The following is a 16,280-nucleotide window of genomic DNA, read 5'->3' on the forward strand; positions in this document are numbered from 1 at the left end:
AATATGCAATCTTGGTTCTCTCGACCGATATATATGTACACACAACTTTTGTTCACATAATAACACTTACACGGGAAAAGAGTAGCTTTCTCGTTGGACAAACACCAAACCACAAAAGGGTAACAACACAATATCCAAACTAGGTACGGCACCTGTTGAGCATACATGACTTTTGGCGTAAAATCACGTTAACCAACACTAGCATCATCTTGTTCTTTGCAAGGTGCTATGCTTATCAGTCTAATCCCAATACACCACCTACTTCAGGTGGCACGATGATGTCAAGTGCAGGCTCACCAAGCACCAACTCTCTTGCATCAGCCTCCATTGAATGTACGCCATCGCCGCAGAGAGACACCATTAGCAATGCAAGCCGAAGGTGTTCTTATCCTCATATCGGATCACATAATACAGGTGTCAAGCTTCATGCACTAGCCAACACAATAAAAAGTCCGAACTAGGATAGCTAGGAAAAAACATGAAGATCTTTTTTCGAATCCCACGCTGAACATCTTTTTTTAACTAATTAGGTAAGCTCCTGCTGACAAACATATTACAGCAACTCCAGCAGTGGCTCTATATTTTGGCGCTGTGGGCTGAATGGCTGATGCTGCGCATGGAGCCGGCAATAGCTTCACCGGAAGCTGCAAACTGTGGCGGCCAAATGCAGGGCTGAAACAGCGTATTTTCGCAGGCGCTATAAATGCAGCGCCAAAAACAGAATATAATGAAAAATAGAGTGCAGTAAAACGAAGATCAAACAAAGACTAGAAATAGACATAAAATAGGATAAAATTAGCTTGATAGATACTCCGTAGTTCATATTTTTACAAAGTAGTGCGATAAAACTAAACTAAAACTCGACATCTGACGAGTCCGGTGTCGTGCCCGACACCGGATCCGACGAGAAGAGGTCAATCCAACGGGGTCGTCCTCGCCAATGGTGGTCGGCCCGGCGAGCTGCGCTTCGATGAAGGCCCGCTTCGCCGCCTTCTCCGCCCTCCGTCGTGCGCGGTCCTCCTTCTTCGCTGCCCGCCTCGTCGCCTTCTCCGCCCTCCGTCTGCGGAAGTGCTCGTTCTCGGCGGCAACGTCCTCGGGGAAGCGGGCCGCCCACTCGCGCGCCGCGCGCTCGTCCCGCTCGGCGATGCGCAAACGGCGCTCCGTCTCGCGGCGGCGGTGCTGTTCCTCCCGTCTAACGATGTACGGCGGCGGCGCGAGATCCTCGGCCTGCCGGCGCGTCCACACGTCATGGAAATTCATCGACGATCGCGGGCGCCCGAGCCGCCACGCCACGGCGTCGTACGCGCGCGCGGCCTCGTGCGCGGTCTCGTAGGTGCCGAGGCCGATGCGCTCGCCGCCGTCACGTATCTCCGCGTAATACGTACCTTTGGGGCGCGCGCGGACGCCGCGGTACCCCGTGCCCGAGACGCGGCAGTACCGCGAGCTCGACGCGAGACGAGGCATGGCGGCGGCGGCGGAAGCGGAGCCGCGGCGGCGATATTAGGCGCAGATGGGCAAATTTCAGCAACCCGTGTCCATCTTTTTTTTTGGCAGGATTACGCCATGTACCACCTTCCAATTAGAAAATAGTACTGTTCAGCCTTCCCCTGTTGGGCCCAATATTTCACTTTGGGTTGCCAACGGCCATCTACATGGTAATTGCTATCGGCCTACTTGCTCCGGCTGTCGAAGCCCAATAACTACAAATGGGCCTTTCTGCTCATGCAATTTCGGCCCTTTTCTAATGAAACACAGATCCTATGAATGGCAAAAGAAAAAAACGCGGAGATTCTACATAAAAGTTGTTTTTATTTATTTTGAATTATTGGGTTCCAATTTTTGAAACTGCTCATGCCCAATATGAAAATCCTTGTTCGCTCCATACCCACATGGATAACGGTATTTTTAATAATTCATAAAGTGGATTTGAAATTTAAAACATATCCTAATAATTCCATGATTTAATCTATCAACTTGCAAGATCTTGGAGAGAAAAAGCTTGTATTAGTCTGCAGAATCCTCACCGTTTCAAAGGCGGCAATGGATCAAAAGAAAAAAGGAAGTAGCCAGAAATTAGGGGTCAAAAATAACTCCAAGAAATGAAACTTTTATTGTTCGTAGAGGATGACATGCGGGACCCATGAGCCAGCAGCTTACTCAACGTTTCAAAGGCGGCATGAGATCGGAAGAAAAAGGCAAGTGACCAAATATCAGGAGCCAAAAATAATCCAAGAAATGAAACTTATTGTACATAGAGGATGACATGCGGGTCCCATTTTGCAGCAGCGGTTTCAGCGTTTCAAATGCGGTTTGAGATCAAAAGAAAAAGAAAGTAGCCGGAAATTAGGGGGTAAAAAACTCCAAAAAAAGAAAGTTGATTGTACATAGAGGATGACATGCGGGTCCCATGAGTCAGCAGCTTACTCAACGTTTCCAAGGCGGCAGGGGATCAAAAGAAAAAGGAAATAGCCAAAAATCAGAGGTGAAAAAAAAACCAAGAAAAGAAATTTTATAGTACATAGAGGATGACATGCGGGTCCCATGAGCCAGCAGGTTCCTCAACGTTTTCAAAGGCCGGTGGGGATCAAAAGAAAAAGGCAAATAGCCAGAAATTAGGGGTAAACAATAAATCCAACAAAGGAAAGGTTTATTGTTCATAGATGCTGACATGTGGGACCCATGAGCCAGCAGCGTCAAGGCAAGTGACCAAAAATCAGGGGTAAAAAAATCCAAGAAAAGAAACTTTATTGTACATAGAGGATGACATGTGGGTCCCATGAGCCAGCACCTTACTCAACGTTTCAGAGGCGGCTTGAGATCGAAAGAAAAAGGAAAGTGACCGAATATCAGGAGCTAAAAATAATCCAAGAAAGGAAACTTTTATTGTACATAGAGGTTGACATATGGGTCCCACTAATACAAGCTCTTTCGCTCGAAGATCTTGCAAGTTGATTGTACATAGAGGATGACATGCGGGCCCCATGTGTCAGCAGCTTACTCAATGTTTCCAAGGCGGCAGTGGATCAAAAGAAAAAGGAAATAGCCAAAATCATAGGGTGAAAAATAAATCCAACAAAGGAGAGGTTTATTGTCCATGGAGGCTGACATCTGGGACCCACGAGCCAGCAGCGTCCTCTACGTTTAGAAGGCGACTGGGGATCGAAAGAAAAAAGGCAAATAGCCAGAAATTAGGGGTACAAAATAACTCCAAGAAAGGAAGTGTTTATTGTTCATAGAGGCTGACATGTGGGACCCATGAGCCAGCAAAGTCTTCAACGTTTCAAAGGCGGCAGGGGATCAAAAGAAAAAGGCAAATAGCCAGAAATTAGGGGTACAAAATAACTCCAAGAAAGGAAGTGTTTATTGTTCATAGAGGATGACATGCGGGACCCATGCTCCAAGCTCTCAACGTTTCAAAGCGGCATGAGATCGAAAGAAAAGGCAAGTGACCAAATATCGACCGAAAATAATCAAGAAAGAAATTTTATGTACATAGAGGATGACATGGGACCCATTTAGCAGCGGTCTCAACGTTTCCAAGGCGGCACGGATCAAAAGAAAAAGGAAGTAGCCGAAATTAGGGTTCAAAAATAACTCCAAGAAAGGAAACTTTTATTGTTCGTAGAGGATGACATGCGGGACCCATGAGCCAGCAGCTTACTCAACGTTTCAAAGGCGGCATGAGATCGAAAGAAAAAGGCAAGTGACAAAATATCAGGAGACAAAGATAATCCAAGAAAAGAAAACTTTATTGTACATAGAGGATGACATGCGGGTCCCATTTAGCGACGAGCGGTCTCAACGTTTCAAATGCGGCTTGAGATCAAAAGAAAAAGAAAGTAGCCGGAAATTAGGGGGTAAAAAAACTCCAAGAAAGGAAAGTTTTATCGATGAGCCAGCAGAGTCCTCAACGTTTCAAAGGCGGCAGGGGATCAAAAGAAAAAGGAAATAGCCGAAAATCAGAGGGTGAAAAAAAACCAAGAAAATGAACTTTTATAGTACATAGAGGATGACATGCGGGTCCCATGAGCCAGCAGGTTTTTCAACGTTTCAAACGTGGCATGAGATCGAAAGAAAAAGGCAAGTGACCAAATATCAGGAGCCAAAAATAATTCAAGAAAAGAAACTTGATTGTACATAGAGTATGACATGCGGGTCCCATTTAGCAGCAGCGGTATCACCGTTTGAGAGGCTGCACGGGATCGAAAGAAAAAGGCAAGTGACCAAATATCAGGAGCCAAAAATAATCTAAGAAAAGAAATTTTACTGTACATAGAGGATGACATGCGGGTCCCATTTTGCAGCAGCGGTCTCAACGTTTCCAAGGCGGCACAGGACCAAAAGAAAAATGAAGTAGCCAGAAATCAGGGGGTGAAAAAATTCCAAAAAAAGAACGATTTCAATTGGGCTGCATGTGGACATCTGGGCATTCGAACTATCCTGCTGGGCCTTTTGACTCGTACAATTTCAGCCCACTCCAAAACAGGATAGTTCGGATTTTTCTAAAAAAACAGGAAAGTCCTATGCTTCGCAAAAACAAAAACAAGGAGATTCAGCATATAAATTTGTTTATGTAAAAATAAAGATTTAATTTATCCGTTGAAATAGCTCAGAGCGCAATACACTGTTTATTGTCTGCAAAATAATCAAGATATCACATGTTTCTTGTACGGGGAGGCTGACATCGGGGACCCATGAGCCAGCAGCGTCGTTTTAAAGGCGGCAGGGGATGGAAAGAAAAAATAAACCAAAAATCTGTTGGTAAAAAATCCAAGAAAAGAAACATTTTCGTTCTGAGAGGATGACATGCGGGACCCATGAGGCAGCAACATCCTCAGCGTTTATTGTTCATAGAGGCTGACATGTGGGACCCGTGAGCCAGCAGCGTCCTCAACGTTTTAAAGGCGGCAGGATATCGAAAGAAAAAATAAGCCAAAAATCATTTGGTAAACAATATCCAAGAAAAGAAACATTTACCGTTCTGAGAGGATGACATGCGGGAGCATCCTCAACGATTCCAAGGCGGCAGGGGATCAAAGAAAAAAAAGGAAATATCCAGAAATTAATTAGGGGTTCAAAAAAATCCATCAAAGGAAACTTTTATTGTTCATAGAGGATGACTTGTGGGACCGACCTGCCAACAGCGTCCTCATCGTTTCAAAGGGGCAGGAGATCAAAAGAAAAAGGCAAATAGCCAGAAATTAGGGGTCAAAAATAACTCCAAGAAAGGAAACTTTTATTGTTCGTAGAGGATGACATGCGGGACCCATGAGCCAGCAGCTTACTCAACGTTTCAAAGGCGGCATGAGATCGAAAGAAAAAGGCAAGTGACAAAATATCAGGAGCAAAAGATAATCCAAGAAAAGAAACTTTATTGTACATAGAGGATGACATGTGGGTCCCATTTAGCAGCAGCGGTATCACCGTTTGAGAGGCGGCAGGGGTTCAAAAGAAAAAAGAAATTGCCAAAAATCAGAGGGTGAAAAAAACCAAGAAAATGAACTTTTATAGTACATAGAGGATGACATGCGGGTCCCATGAGCCTGCAGGTTCCTCAACGTTTCAAACGTGGCATGAGATCGAAAGAAAAAGGCAAGTGCCCAAATATGAGGTGCCAAAAAAACTCCAAGAAAAGAAAGTTGATTGCTCATAGAGGATGACATGCGGGTCCCATTTAGCCGCAGCGGTCTCACTGTTTGAGAGGCGGCAGGGGATCGAAAGAAAAAGGCAAGTGAACGAATATGAGGTGCCAAAAATAATCCAAGAAAAGAAAGTTTTATAGTACATAGAGGATGACATGCGGGTCCCATTTAGCAACAGCGGTATCACCGTTTGAGAGGCGGCAGGGGATCAAAAGAAAAAAGAAATTGCCAAAAATCGGAGGGTGAAAAAAAACCAAGAAAATGAACTTTTATAGTACATAGAGGATGACATGCGGGTCCCATGAGCCTGCAGGTTCCTCAACGTTTCAAACGTGGCATGAGATCGAAAGAAAAAGGCAAGTGAAAAAATATCAGGAGCCAAAAATAATTCAAGAAAATAAAGTTTTATAGTACATAGAGGATGACATGCGGGTCCCATTTAGCAGCAGCGGTATCACCGTTTGAGAGGCGGCAGGGGATCGAAAGAAAAAGGCAAGTGAAAAAATATGAGGAGCCAAAAATAATTCAAGAAAAGAAAGTTTTATAGTACATAGAGGATGACATGCGGGTCCCATTTAGCAACGAGCGGTATCACCGTTTGAGAGGCGGCAGGGGATCGAAAGAAAAAGGTAAGTGACCAAATATGAGGTGCCAAAAATAATTCAAGAAAAGAAAGTTTTATAGTACATAGAGGATGACATGCGGGTCCCAGTTAGCAGCAGCGGTATCACCGTTTGAGAGGCGGCAGGGGATCGAAAGAAAAAGGTAAGTGACCAAATATGAGGTGCCAAAAATAATTCAAGAAAAGAAAGTTTTATAGTACATAGAGGATGACATGCGGGTCCCAGTTAGCAGCAGCGGTATCACCGTTTGAGAGGCGGCAGGGGATCGAAAGAAAAAGGTAAGTGACCAAATATGAGGTGCCAAAAATAATTCAAGAAAAGAAAGTTTTATAGTACATAGAGGATGACATGCGGGTCCCAGTTAGCAGCAGCGGTATCACCGTTTGAGAGGCGGCAGGGGATCGAAAGAAAAAGGCAAGTGACCAAATATGAGGTGCCAAAAAAAACTCCAAGAAAAGAAAGTTGATTGCACATAGAGGATGACATGCGGGTCCCATTTAGCAGCAGCGGTCTCAACGTTTCCAAGGCGGCAAGGGATCAAAAGAAAAAGGAAGTAGCCAGAAATCGGGGGTCAAAAAAATCCAAGAATAGAAAGAATTTTGGTTCATAGAGGATGACATGCGGGACCCATGATCCTGCATCGTAAACGGCTCGATCGGAGAACGTTGAACGAGATGGCGCGATCGAGAAAAAAAACAATGCCGGAGAGGCTGCCATCCGGGCCCTACATCCCTCGGCGGTGCGGATTTGCGTTGACTCGGCCGGCGAACCCGAGATTTCGAGATGCACCACGTCCCGGGCCACCATACGCGACGTTTTGGCCGCTTTCGTCGGGCTAGGTGGCCTCAAAAACGAGAAAAAAAAGTTTTGACATGCACCACGGAGGGACCAAAAATCGTCGGCCATGGTACGCCAGCAACCACGGCGCGACTTCAACTTCGTCGGCCATGGCAACTTTTCTTGTAGTGTCACAAGTTTTCTGCTCAAAACTCTATCTCCTGATGTGATCGCCGATATTATCGGTTTAGAGCATGCAGCCGAGGTTTTGAACACAATTGGGGATATTTTCTCTGCCCAATCCGAGGACTGGGTTGGGATGCTACGTGCGGCTCTGACCAACACGAAGAAGAAAGACCTCGCCGCCGTCTACATAGCCAATATGAAGGGCTTCTCCTCGGAACTTGCAGCCGCGGGGCGGGTCATCTCCGACATCGAGCTCAAGGAATATCTCCTCGCTGGTTTGGCAGGGGAATACAATGCCCTTGTCGCCTCCATCAATGCCAACCCTGCCACATCCACCGCCGATGTGTGCAATCAACTCATGGCCTACGGCTACCGCCAAGATATGCTCGCCGAGTCGAAGCATCCCACTGGCGTCTTCACTTCGTCAGAAAACGCTGCGGCTCGTGGCCGTGGCGCGCGCTCCAGGCATGGGGGCGTCTATCGCCATGGTCCCTATGGCGGCAACAACAACTACTACGGCTACACCAACTATGGTGGTGGCCACCACCAACCACGTGGGTGCCCTCCATGTCGTCAAGATGCGCCGGAGTATGCTCGTCGTCTGCCGCCCAACGGGTGGCATGGTCGTGGTCGTAGCCACCACACGCCCTCCCCTCATCAAGACATTACCTGTCAAATTTGTACGAAGTACGGGCACCCTCGAGTGAGTGTTGGTGGCGCAATAGGGATGATGATGACAAACACACACTGAAGAAAATGGTGTGCACATGACCTCCTATGGTGTTGAAACAAATTTGTACATGGACACGGGTGCCACTGACATCATATCACTGGCGAATTGAGAAAATTATCCACTCATGAACACTACAAGGGGCACGATCAAGTCTACAATGCTAGTGGTCAAGGTATATGGCAATTAAATATATTGGTCATTCGATTTTGCGCACCCTCATAGCTCCATTCATCTTCATAATATTTTTCATGTTCATAGTGCATCCAAAAATTTACTCTCCGCACATAAAAATTGCACTTAATAATAATGTATTTGTTGAGTTTCACATGTTCTTGTTTTTGATTAAGGATGAGGCCACGAAGCAAAAGAGCCCATGTCATGGTGGCTTGCACCCCCTTTTGCCCATCTCCACGGGTCTCCTAAGCAAGCTTTCGTCACTATCAAGCCGTCTTCATCTGACTTGGACATCCCTCTTCATTTGTTGTTCAACAAAATTTTCGACAAAATAATCTCTCCCACTCCACTAAAATAAATTCATATGTTTGTGATCCATGTCAACAAGCCAAGAACCACCAATTACGTGTCAGCAGAGTATTTTCCCCACAAGGGTGAGTCGACGGTTTATATCAAAATCTCGGAAACTGAGCAAAGAGCATTATATTCTCTCTTCTAACAATCCTGCAAAGTAGAATAAAGCCTTGTGTCCCCAACTCCATCGTGTGGTTGTCAAGCATAAGGTTTCGCGTAATTAAATAAAATACAAGTAGTAATAAAGCGAGTAAAACTAGATAAAACAAAGTAACTAAGTAAAAAAAGTAAAGGGGTTGATTGTTTTATGTCTTTTGGATGCAAATAAAAAAGTAGATATTTTTGTATTTTAGGATTAAAATAGTGTAGCAAATAGAAAACGAGATAAAGGTGTTTCTTATGATAAAAAATGGATTGAGGTTCATGGGTTCACCTGACTATTTCTCTTTTAAGTTGTAGTGGATAAATAGTAATTCATCACTAAAATATGAAGATGCAAAATAATAGTATGTGAAAGATACGCATTCATATGGACATCACGTTCTAACATAGAGATGATGCACACATCTCTTTTATACTCCACAAAAAAGGAAAAACTCCATGCAATCTTGTATTAAGAATTAACAGAGTATAACCATAAGTAATTTGACATGATATGAATATCAAATATGCTACCTCGAACAAACAAGATCAACAATTCTTTCACGCGACGCACATAGCACATGCATTCACTTTATTCCTAGTGATATAGGAAAAAGAAAAGGCAAAACCATAATAGATCATGAATTTGTTGTCACTATCCAAACACTAAAATCATTCTTTTCCATCTAACATACACATCACCACACACACGGCTCTTTCATACATGTTGAATCAGAAAAAATACTTAAAAACATGATACATAATATGCATCTATCAATACATCTTGTACATAATATGATCAGATCTCATAGCAGAATAAGGATTCACCACATAGGTATTACAAATATGGCTATAATTATGTAGGGTAGCTCATATAACACTACGAACTCTAAAGAGAACATGGGAGAAATAGATCAAGCTACTGGCATATAAATCGTGTGATGAACACACACGATCTACCAGAAAATTGAAATTTACATGTACATGAAAGCGGATAATTGAAAGTGATATGCAAGATTATCGGATAAGGTAACACTAGATACGGAAACCAGCCGGTCACCACATAGGTATTACAAATATGGCTATAATTATGTAGGGTAGCTCATATGACACTACGAACTCTAAAGAGAATATGGGAGAAATAGATCAAGCTACTGACATAAAAATCGTGTGATGAACACACACGATCTACCAGAAAACTGAAATTTACATGTACATGAAAGCGGATAATTGAAAGTGATATGCAAAATTATCGGATAAGGTAACACTAGATACGGAAACCAGCCGGTCACCACTGATTTTACTCGTGGAGAAAGAGGAAACAACAAAACCATTGATGACCATCTGCAGGAACCAGCGCCTATCTACAGTCAAAATAGCAGACGTGGCAATCGTTGATTAGACAAAAATGTGAAGGAAAAATATTAAAAAATTGTGCTTTTAGCAAACCCTTGTGGCTTTGATATAGGGTATAATATTGATATTGATCAAATGTTTAGCGTCTAGCTATATGCACATCTGGTATTGATAGAAGAAGTGCTAGCTGAAAATCCAACAATTTTCATCTATGATCTATGATATGTATATAAAATTTGATAATAAACTTATTGATGAGCCATAGTTATGCCTGCTTAGGCTCCAAATTTTATGATGTGTCCACTGGTCCGACAAGGTTCAACCCAAATATGGAAAATAATTTATAGTAGCTTGCCTGGGCACCCATAGTTTTTCGTCTTCGCCGGCACCTCGCCCCCTATATCTAAATCCTGGCTCCGCCCCTATTTCCACACCGAGGAGATAACAACGGTGTTGGTGCGGCCAGCCAACGACAGGGACGACGCCACGGTAGTTGCTCGCCCTATGCACCATCGCTTACCTCTGAGATACCGTGCCGTGCGTGGCTGATGCTGATGTGCGAATGGCTCCTTGAGATCGAGTACCTTGATGTGGGCATGTGGCTGAACTGCCAATCGGTCGATCACATTGACCTGACTTTGCTTTACATTATTAGGCCTTTTTCCCTCCATGAGAAGTGTTTGCAGCCCTTTCGGAAAGTTATATCACGAAGGCAGCAGACACCTTGGTTGCAAGCAAGCATGATAAGTTGGCATAAACTAAAGGAAAACACTGATTATTTTTAGATGGAAGGTTTGAAATGAGATCGGCTTTGAATTAACGAAACCATCAACAGGTCAGGGGTTACACCATGAGTTACAACACACATGTGAAACGCAATCCAAAAACTAACAACACAAAGAGCGCCACCAAGCGTCAGGTTGAGGGAGTCTTATCTTCTGTTGCACAAAGAGAGCACGTTATAGTCCACGCCAACAAACCTCCTACGCGCACCAACACACAGCTCAAGGGGCACTCGGCGACAGGCCAACAACCTAGCAAGGATCCAAAGGAGAAGGGGTCTTGCGGCGACGCCTCCAAGAAGGTGCATGATGCATGAATGCGTCACCGTCGTCGGTAGAGACCGAGGTCCTGCAAATATTTCACCCAGACCCGAACCACCACCCCTGGCTCAGGTTATGTCCAGACCAGAAATTTTCAGTAATTAGACAGTTCTTCAGAGCCAGTTTAGCATCTTCTCCTACCACGATGCAATTATCGAAGGGCCTATGGCCGAACTTCATTAAGGTAGAAGAAAAGAAGGTACAAAGTCTGGTACAAACTCGGCTGAGGTAGCCGAATAAAGGAAACAAAAGACCTCCAATACAATGGAGGGAAGGCTTTAAGAGAAACCTCAGCCGCATACAGGTAGAGACAACTCACTAAAAAGCTTCAATGCAACCAGCCGCCCTCCAGGCACGGATGTCCTCAATGATCAACTCAACGACTCTCCCAATCGTACAGAAATTCTGCTGAAAAATGCGGGCGTGCCTGCCCCTTCCAGATCCGCCAATGCACTAGAATGGCCACCGTGTCGAAATCCCTCCGCAAAACTTTTGGAGCCTTTTCCCTTGCTTGCAGCCACCAGTCCTCTGAACTCAAAAAGTCATCATTTGGGATGGGAAAATCGGCTTTAGCCCAATCCCGCACTTTGCTCCACACCTGATGCGAGAACCGGCAATGGACAAACAAGTGGGTACAGCTCTCGTTAGCATTATTGCACAGAGTGCAGGTCACATTATGAGGCCATCCGCGCTTCTCCAAAATGTCGGCAGTGAGACATCTTTTGTGTACCACGAGCCACATGAAAAATTTGCACTTCATGGGAGCCTTGGACCTCCAGATCGGCTTGGCGCAGGCAAAGAGGGTGTTGGTCATGAAATAGAGATTGTAGGCAGATTTGACAGTGAACACACCATCAGCAGAGCAACGCCAGATGAGCTTATCAGGTTGTCCCTCCATCAGATTGGTCTCCTGTACGACATCCCATAAGTATAGATACTGGCCCATGGCTTGCAAGGAGATGCCCCCAGAAATGTCTCTCACCCATCTCCTGGAGATGAGCGCCTCAGCAACTGAGGTCCCGGAGTCGCGGGCGTAGCTGAAGAGTGCTGGTAATTGGCTTTCCACTGAGCGGCTGCCGGGGAGCCAATTGTCAGTCCAGAACCTCGCTCGTCTGCCGTCACCCAGCTTGATGAAAGTCGCAGCCTTGAACAAATCCCTCGACTCCCTTTCGTCTTCCACCGGAACAAGAGTCCAGGGGCGCGGCTCCGCAGACCAACGAAGCCAAGGCCAGCGGCAGCGCAAAGAAGTTCCAAAGAAGCCATAGGGGATATTTGTGTTTGCTGTAATTCAGCCAAATACTGTTGACACATGAGATCATCTGAATATGTGGCTCAGTTATCTGACATGAACTGATATGCGGCGGTAGGTCTATTTATACAGCACTTAGAGCATCAGGTCCATCATGGCCGTGCACTACTTTTCTGTCTTAGCTTACGTGCGCGCCTCTCTCTGTGACCCAATGCAAGCCAACTAGCTACATGAAAATCCTGTTGCTATTTTCATCAAAACAAGAAGATCCTGTTGCTAGCTGTAGCTAGGAGCGGCTAGCTACATGAAAATCATGTTGCTATTTTCATAAAAACAAGAAGATCTTGTTGCTAGCTGTAGCTAGGAGAGGCCTTATGCACAGAGAGGTTATAAAAACGGACCTAGCTAGGAGCGGCATCACACACAACCCAAACAAGATTGAGATTGAGCTATAGTACGTATCGGTAGCTAAGAGATGACAATGCACCAAATTAGCCAGACTACTTGTCCAGCAGCAAATAACAAGCGGCCTGACGTCGAGGAAATCACGGTGGACCTGTATCCATTCTTACGCGAATACAAGGGCGGCCGTATCGAGCGCTTCGTGCGCAGCCCATTCGTGGCAGCGTCGGAGGACGCGGCTGCAAGCCATGGAGTGGCGACAAGGGATGTGGTCGTGGACGAGATAACCGGCGTGTCCGCACGCCTTTTCCTTCCGTCGCTCCGCGACTCCGACTGCGATGAGAGGCAGAGGCTTCCCGTCATCATGTACGTCCACGGTGGTTCTTTCTGCACGGGGAGCGCCTTTTGCCGCATGTACCATACCTACGTGAGGTCCCTCGCCGCGCGCACGGGGGCGCTCGTCGTGTCCGTCGAGTACCGTCTAGCGCCGGAGCATCCCGTGCCCATGGCCTACGACGACGCATGGGCCGCGCTCCGGTGGATGGCGTCATTCTCTGACCCCTGGCTTTCGGCCTACGGCGACCCCGCGCGGACGTTCCTCGCCGGCGACAGCGTCGGCGCCAATATCGCCTACGACACGGCGGTGCGTGCTAGCCTCGTCGGCGGCATCAACATCAACATCGAGGGGCTACTCATGGTGCACCCCTACTTCTGGGGGGTGGACCCGCTGTCAAGCTGGGAGACGGCCTGGGACGGCGTCGCCATGTTTAAGCCATAGTTGCCAGTAATTTGGGTCGCCCGGGTCGAGGAACGGGGTCGCGGGTCGCGGTTCCCTATCTCCAGGAACGAGGTTCGTAGAGGGGTATACCTCTCAGGGTCGCCATTTTGGTACGAGGATCGTGACCCACACAATTTTGGATCGATGACCCTGGTATCATAAGAGGGATCGTTGTACCAAGGTATAGGTCAACTCCCTTAATCCCGCTAGAAATTAATCTCACCTACGCAGTAATATTTTCCCCATTAATTGATCATCAATTCACATCCAAACTCTGGCGTCCCGGTACTCCGTTGCCCACAGATCGAGCTCTAGACCAACCAATAACCATCCAACACTCTATCGCTGCAATCGGTGAGAGATCTTCCGGCCGGCCGGTGTAGCCATCCGTTTGGGACGGAGAGGCACCTCCACAGCGGCGGCCGGGATGCTTGCTAAGCCTCCATGAACTCTAATCTTCTTCCCATCTTGGACTCTGATTTGGAGTCATCGAAACTTCGATTTGGATCGCGACCCGCCAGCGACCCTCGTCGATCCATCTTCGTCCCCGACCCTCGATCCGGGTCGGTCGACCCCGGGTCATGGAACGGACCTTCGACCCCGAACCTGGCTACTATGGTTTAAGCCTGACGGTGTCGACAGGCTCTGGCCATATGTTACTGCTGGTAAGCTTGGCCATGACGATCCCCGGGTCTGCCCTGTAGACGAGGAGATCGCCTCGCTGACATGCCGGCGTGTGCTGGTCGCCGTCGCCGGTAAGGACACCTTCCGGTACCGTGGGCGTCAGTTGGCGTCTCGCGTGCGCCTCTGTCGTGCTCCTGCATGGGCCGACGATGAGGATGCGGTGACATTGGTGGAGTCGGAGGGTGAAGACCACTGCTTCCACCTGCACAACCCGCTAAGGGCGAGCAGCAAGATTCTCATGGAGAGCATAGTGCAGTTCGTGAAGCAGCCCAGACTCAGAGTCTCGCCACTCCCGAGCGCTTTGCTCCCGGAGCTACATGCATATGCATGCCAAGCTGGTGAGACCACCTCCATGGACTACTCTGCTACTACTAGGCGGTATGTTGATGACACCAAAGGTCGGAGTGGCAAGGAACACATGACACGCAACACTTGTTTACAAATTGGACAGGGAAGACCTATCATGACCAACAGGGTCTCCTTATCAGCCACAGTTCTGGGAGCTCCTATTTGCCGACTTTAGCGTCCGCCTATATATGCCACCGGATTTGCTATTTCTCAAATCTTACATCATTTGATTTGTATCTTGATCCATGCTAGTTATGAGTGGCAAAATGAGTTGCAACTGAAATTTGATGACGTCATCTAACTGAGAACGAAATTAATTCTCAGTCGACTGAGAAATAGTCACATCCACATGCCACTCCTATCACTACAGGAAAAAAGCTCAGTGCCGTGCACGGGTCTTTGCCGTGTGCTTCCAGTGCCCTTTGCCGTGCGGAAGTTCTTTGCCGTGCGCCTCGCGCACGGCAATGAATTCTTTGCCGTGTGGCTCCGGGGCGACGCACGGCAAACCAGCAGCGCACGGCAAAGAGCCAGCACGGCGCTCGGCAAAGCATCCCCGCACGGTAACGCAGCCAGACGGCGCACGGCAAAGTAACCCCCCACGGCAAAGAGGCCACGAAGGAGCACGGCAAAGATGCATGCACGGCAACGACGGCTTTGCCGTGCAGGCCAACCCTTTGCCGTGCGTTTTTGCACGGCAAAGAGTACAGTTTCATTTCTTTCCCTTCTTTTGTAGTATTCATATTTATATTAATACTTATATTTGTTGTAAAATTAGTTTTTACTTTTTGTAGACTATTTGTTAGTGTTACTTAATACAATCTGTATACCGATAAAACAAGTAATCTACATCTTCATCGACCCCTCCCCCCAACATATCAGGGTTTCGGAGCAAATTAACGGGGGTTCGGTGTCTGCTAAGTGTTATCGCCCCCACATATTTGGTGCAATTTCTTGCAGCTTTACACCTTCCACCACACTTCCACACATATCCTAGGTCCACATGCAAGTTTTGGTTGCATTCCGGTGCTCCGGCGGTCGTTCCCCCCCCCGATAACGGCGGTCTACGTGCCTCGGGGGGTCTACCCCCCTAGATTTCACCGCGCGAGGTTCCACCAACATACTTTTTGATAGGTTTGGTTTTGGTTAGTCCATATACACATGGAAAGCAAGGTTTGGCACCATTTGGCACATTATAGCCTCCGGTATACCCGCAGCGGGACACTTCAGCCCACAAGTCGAGGAATCTTCCAAGTGTTATCGCCCGAAAGAGAGGAATCTCACACATGGGAGCTATGCCTTGCACCATTTGGTGAATCACACCTTCCACCACACTTCCACACATATCCTAGGTCCACATGCAAGTTTTGGTGGCATTCCGGTGCTCCGGCGGTCGTTCCCCCCGAAAACGGCCGTCTGCTTGCCTCGGGGGTCTACCCCCCTAGATTTCACCGCGCGAGGTTCCACCAACATACTTTTTGATAGGTTTGGTTTTGGTTAGTCCATATACACATGGAAAGCAAGGTTTGGCACCATTTGGCACATTATAGCCACCGGTATACCCGCAGCGGGACACTTCAGCCTACAAGTCGAGGAATCTTCCAAGTGTTATCGCCCGAAAGAGAGGAATGTCACACATGGGAGCTATGCCTTGCACCATTTGGTGAATCACACCTTCCACCACACTTCCACACATATCCTAGGTCCACATGCAAGTTTTGGTGGCATTCCGG

At 46.9% G+C, this 16,280-nt stretch overlaps 1 pseudogene; it reads left to right on the forward strand.

Annotated features, from left to right (window-relative positions):
- The first annotated feature begins 12,813 nt into the window (after positions 1-12,813).
- Positions 12,814-14,851, forward strand: LOC124672873 (annotated as a pseudogene).
- The last annotated feature ends 1,429 nt before the right edge of the window (positions 14,852-16,280 follow it).

This window comes from Lolium rigidum, chromosome 7, assembly GCF_022539505.1.
Source record: "Lolium rigidum isolate FL_2022 chromosome 7, APGP_CSIRO_Lrig_0.1, whole genome shotgun sequence".
In the NCBI taxonomy this organism is placed as follows: domain Eukaryota; kingdom Viridiplantae; phylum Streptophyta; class Magnoliopsida; order Poales; family Poaceae; genus Lolium; species Lolium rigidum.